Raw genomic sequence first — 6020 nt, forward strand, 5'->3', positions numbered from 1 at the left:
AGTCTTGGCCTTTAGCAGATGCCATGTGATTTTATAAAACAAACAAAACAAAAAGTCTCAAAAAATAACAAGATACCCTTGGGGTCATTTGAGAGAGCAATTAATTTTAGGAAATTAAATTTAAGTCATAATTTGTGATATGGGTGTAAGTAAGCTACTTTTTAAGAAAATGTTTTAAACTAATGACACTAAACTAATAAATGTGTTTCTGTGAGGGAAATTTATACATTGACAGACAAATGTCTACTACCCCCCTTTTGTGTCCTATGTTAATTCAATAAAGACTTTTAACACTGCTTTGTAGTCACAAGGAAGCAGACGGAAAGTCAGGGAGACGCTAATTATATTATGTATGCCATCCTGCCGGCATGATTTACATGTGAGTGACTGATGTGTAAATTAATGCTGTCCAACCGATACAAAAGCTGATCATTTTCTGTGCTCGTGGTCAGTCGGTGTTGACCCGTCCTGCAGGCCGTATGTTCTGTTGTGACTCTGCTGCTTTGCCCGTTGCCTTTCCTATTAAATTTGCCATCCTTTGACCTGAGATTTGCCTCCAAGTATTTTTTCCACGACAGTTTCAATTGGAGCACGACATCATTCTGCAATAATGAAAGAAGCAATGAGATTCAAGATTAAAGGGCAAATGCCTGAAGCCACAGGCAGTTACAGTAATGACATGAAAAAAATACAGTTCAGCACATAGAGGACCAGTAGGACTGGTTTTGAGAGCTGAACGGAGTGTTGTTACTTGTACTGGGAAATTAGTCCAAAGTCAGGTAAAATATGAAAATTGCTCAAGATTACATTTGTCATGCCGAGGATTCAAACTGGGTAAATATGATATGAAATACTTCCAGCTCTATTTCTAAAGCCTTCAAAACTGAACAAGCTGTACATTAGTAAAAAAATAATTGGTCCCAATCAGTGAAGTTAAACTGAACAAACTGTTCTAAACTGGTTTCACGCATCTTTTTAAAAAAATCCCTTAAAGCATACTTGTAAATGAAAAACCTGAAATACGAAAGGAAAAGAATGTGCTATTCACCGGGTTTTGCAGATATGCTTTAAAGCTTAAAAACGTTTCCTCCCAAGCAGAGACTGAAGGTCCCAGCGCAGGGACTATTATAATTACTCACTGTGCAAGGGACGACTTCGCTGGGGGGCGGCTTCAGGCATCGACTAGCGTCTACCCGTACCCCACCATGACGTTACTGGGCTTGAGACCTTCCGAAAATGTATAATATGTGGGTGTCAGGTGGGTGTGGGCCTGGAAATCGTTAGGAATATTATTTTTTTGTTCTTATTTTTCTCCGAAACGACCTCGAATTTGAGAATGAGATCTACACTGTGAGATGAAATTGCATGGTGAGCCAAAATTTAGTTTGTCAGAATTGCACAAAATTTTGCAGACAAATCCTTTAGAGCATCCCCATCAAAAAAGCCAATGAGAGCCATGCTCTATTTTCAACGCTGTTGCCGTGGCGATGACTGAGATCCACCATTCTTTTCCAATGAGAGTTTTGAACTTAAAGGTGCAATAGCTGAATAAATGTCAGCTGCTGCTGCCATCCTGCATTTCTGTGTGTCTGTATGTGCCTGTATCACTGTGGCAGCAGAAATGTGCCCTCTGCAGCAGTTAACAAAATCCCACACCTCACCTTTCCGGGTGCAAATTCTCCTCTCACTTAAAAGGTTCCCAGTGAGGTGACTGGAACCACGCTTTGACCTTGGTATTGAATAAATCCATTGCTTTTATGAGAGACAAGAGTCTTTTCACTGTGGTGTTGTGAAAAATGTGTCTTTTCTGTCCCAACTGTAGCCTCTGGAGTGATTTACAAAATCCCGCACCTCAGCTTTGCTAGACCTGGCAAATCAAAATTTACAACGATAAATGTGTAGGTTTGCTGGTCTGTGTGTCACCACGAGTGTGTTCAATGGCGTGTGTGGCTGAATGTATTTGTTAATGTCTTAATATGTGTGTCTGTGTGTTTTTGTGTCTCAGTACATCTGGATATGGACATCTGGATGGTGTGTCTGTGATTACAACTGCTGCTTTGGTTACCGTGGAGATGTAAAGTGTTTCGGTGTCTGTCTAACACCGAAACCTTCGACCTCTCGCCGGCCTGGGGTCGCTCGCACCAGCGGCTCGCTGAGGGCGGCGGTCCGCCATGGGAGGCGGCGCTCGAGGCGAGGGCCGCTCATCGCCTCTTCCGGCTATATTTCAGATTCTGTCCACTGATCCTTCAGGTTGAAGTAGCAGTTTATATATAGAACGCATCTGTTTAAAAAAACATCCCAACCCAGTTCCAGTTAGTTCACTTACTTTTCTTCATACTTTTGAAATACCGGTGCATTTACAGAAAATCTCATGTATGGGTCACAGTATATGACTTGACATAAAAAAGTACAAACAGTAACTTGCATTTAACTATGACAGACATCTTTAATTTTCTTTTCCAAGTAAGATTTGCACTCTTTTCTAGCTGTCATATATTACTGTCACGTACATACATTACATTTACAACATATTCATTTATTCCCTTGGATACATTTTTGGATACACTTTCCAGCTACTCCATAAGAAATATATGAAAGTTATGGAAATACCGCTCTCTCTGACTCTCTCTTCTGGTTTTCTGTGCTTTTAAAAATCAAGAACAGATCCAGTCCAGTGTTAATTTTGACAGCAGATTTTAATTTAGTTTAAGTCATAGTCTTTTGACTAAAATGCAATTTTAGTTTTAGTCATATTTTAGTCACCTGCTTTGTTTTAGTTTTAGTCTAGTTTTAGTCGACTAAATAGCATAAGATTTTAGTTGACTAAATTACTGTAGATTTAGTCGACTAAAATATATTGGGTTTAATTTAGTTAAACTATTGTAATATACAAAATATTCTAAATTAAAATTAAAGGAAAAACAAGTTTCATTAAATATATATGGAATATGGCCATTCCATAAAAGACCAAAAATTAGATATGCATCGTTTATAACTTGCATATGGCATTCTTCATTCTTTAAAGCAAAAGAGCAACTCCAAAATATTTTAGAGAAAAACTGTATTTAGCAGTAATGCCATTGCATCAAAGATGAAACTGACCCATATATCTTCTCTTTGTTTTCTCCCAGCTGTTGCAATTTCATTATAGTTTAAGTCAGACAGAAACCCAGTGTAAGCTATGATGATGTTGAGGTACAAAAAAACCCCCACAGACACACAGTGATGTCTATTCATCACTGACCGAGTAAAACATTGTAAGAAACACTAATTGCTCATTAATACAATCCTACCAGCATACATATAATGTAAACAAATTCATTTTAATGGCACTAATTTTATTAATGCACGAACACAGCGCGCATTTCCTGTTTGACCCATGGCCTAGCCCGTAGTAGGAGAAATTGAAAATGTAGCCATAGACAGTAAAGAGTGCAGCAGCAAACAGAAATGGAAAAAGAAAAAGGTCTTCTGAACGGTAAATTAATTTACAAAACGATGTCTGATGGTTCTCTTAACAAGACAAAAGTTGTCTGCCTTTATTGTCGATGTGAATTAAGTTGGCTTGTCTCTTTGAGCAACTGGCTCCGTGCAACGGATGAGAAATAATGAGAACTCGTATTTTTTTCTGTTTTTTTCCCCCATGTGTTTAAATAGACATGAACAAGTTCTTTGAAAAACATCTACCGTCTTTGAAACATGTCTATGTTCTTTATGCTGTATGTTTAGGGTAGTTTCACTAATAATGAACATACATTTGCATAAAGCATCCATGTTTGTCCATGCCCATGTTGATTAGAGTATTAAAAACTTGAAAAGTATTAATTTAATGTACTGAAATGACCTGGCAGTAAGTGTTGACAGCCAGGTGCATTATGGGAGTTGATAAGTGTTACTTGTTGGTTGACACAGTGTTTACGTTCCGTTATGTTCAGTGTTATAGTGTTAGGTTGGGATATGTTGTAGGAATCGGGTTTGTGTTCATGTTGGGGTGATTGAAAATGTGCCTGTCACCGTGACTTAGAGTGACGTGGGAGAAGGGGCATGGTGACAGCGCATGGATATAGGGAGGAGAACTATCCTTGTTTGCTATAGAATAAATCAGCTGTTGGAAGACAACACTGCATCCTGCTTGTTTGTCCAAGCAACTGCTCCAGCTCACAGAGACACTCGGGGTCGTGCAGTCAGGAAGGTATCCGTGTCAGCCAGGCCGACCGGCGGTGGCCTCCCACCAGAGACTGCGGTTAGACTGTTGTTTCCGGTGCGGAGAACCAGGTCACATCACTAGGGACTGCCCTTCTCCTAGGCCCCGGCCCCGGACAGCAGCGTCGTCAGGAAACGACTGCGGAGTGAGGCAGTGAGAGGACCCTCACCCCAGTCGTCGACCTCTCTCTACACAGTTGCCCTACGGTGGGGCACTGTGGGTCTGCCCAAGGACTGTACCTGGACGTGTACCTGGACTGTGTTATCAATAGGCGGTTCTGCAGCGCCCTGGTGGATACGAATACTGCATTTACTGTTACGGGTGAAAGGACAATAATGCCAGGGAAGAAACTACTGTCAGTGGTGGTGGGGTCGAGCCAGACGAGCCATGAGTTCTGGCTTGCAGACATCAGGGATGAATGCATCAATCGGGTTGACTCATTGGCCCGCTGGAGAGCACGTGTCGACGTGCTGGGGGCTGTCCTCTGCCTCGGTAACGAGACTGTGCGGCTCCGGTTGGGCCAAAGCCATCATAGAGAGACGACTACCGCACAGCCACCACAATGATACCTGTGCTCACTGGCTCCGGGCCCCAGCTGTCACACAAGAACAGTGGAGACTCGGAGGGAAGTATTGCAGCTGGGAGCAACGCATCTCAGCCAATACCTCCGCACGATCCATCTGCCCCACCCATCACCTGAGACTGTTGGTGCGGTGGAGGAGTTGGGACGGCGAAGCGGTGAGCACCAGAGTGCACCCCAGCAAGAGCAGCTGCAACGTTTACTGAGAGGCTGTGGACATTTTTGCAGCCAGAGAGGAGGACTGTACCAGGACAGCACTGGTGCAACACCCCATTGACACTGGCCCCGCTGCCCCTATTCGCTTATGCCCTCGCCGTCTGGGGGGGGGGGGCCCTGTGTGCACTATCAGTGACTAAATGCGGTCACCCGCAAAGACTCATACCCTCTGCCACACACACGATGATGCAATGGACTATGTAGATGGTTCCTGTTGGTTCAGCTCTCTGGACTTATGCAGCGGGTATTGGCAAGTAGAACTGGCAACAGAGGCTCGGCCCAAGACCGCATTCACCATAGGGCAAGGACTATGGCAGTTTGCAATAATGCCCTTTGGACTGTGTAACGCCCCAGCCACCTTCGAGAGATTGATGGAGTGGGTCCTTAAGCACATTCCCCGCACCCGCTGTGTGGTCTACTTGGATGATCTGCTAATCCATGCTAAAGACTTTCAACAGGCTGTCTATAATGTATGGGAGGTCCTGACAGCCATCCGTGTTGCCAGGTAGCGGTTGAACCAAGTGCAACCTGCTCACCTGTCAGACGCAGTTCCTGGGGCATGTGGTGAGCGAGAGTGGGGGAGCTACCAATCCAGAAAAAGTGGTCGTGGTGAGGGACTGGCCCCCACCAATCAACATCTCTGAGCTACGGAGTTTCCTGGGCTTGGCCTCCTATTACAGGAGGTTTGTCAGAGACTTTGCCACCATTGCTAGCCCCTTACACCAGCTGACAAACAAAGACTGGTGGTTTGGGTAGTCTGAGGACTGTGCGGCAGCCTTCCAGCAGCTGAAAGCCGCCCTCGTCGACGCTCCTGTCCTGGCCTACCCTGACCCCAAGCAGCCTTTCCTGGTGTACACGGACGCCAGCAACGTGGGGGTCGGAGCCGTGCTCTCCCAGAGGGGAGAGACCGGAGAGTGAGTAGTGGCCTACTACAGCTCCAGCCTCAGCTGCTCTGCGTCAACCGACGGGAGTTGTTAGCAGTGATCTTGGCGGTCCATCACTTCAGGCCCTACCTCCTGG

This window comes from Mastacembelus armatus, chromosome 16 (genome assembly GCF_900324485.2).
Source record: "Mastacembelus armatus chromosome 16, fMasArm1.2, whole genome shotgun sequence".
In the NCBI taxonomy this organism is placed as follows: domain Eukaryota; kingdom Metazoa; phylum Chordata; class Actinopteri; order Synbranchiformes; family Mastacembelidae; genus Mastacembelus; species Mastacembelus armatus.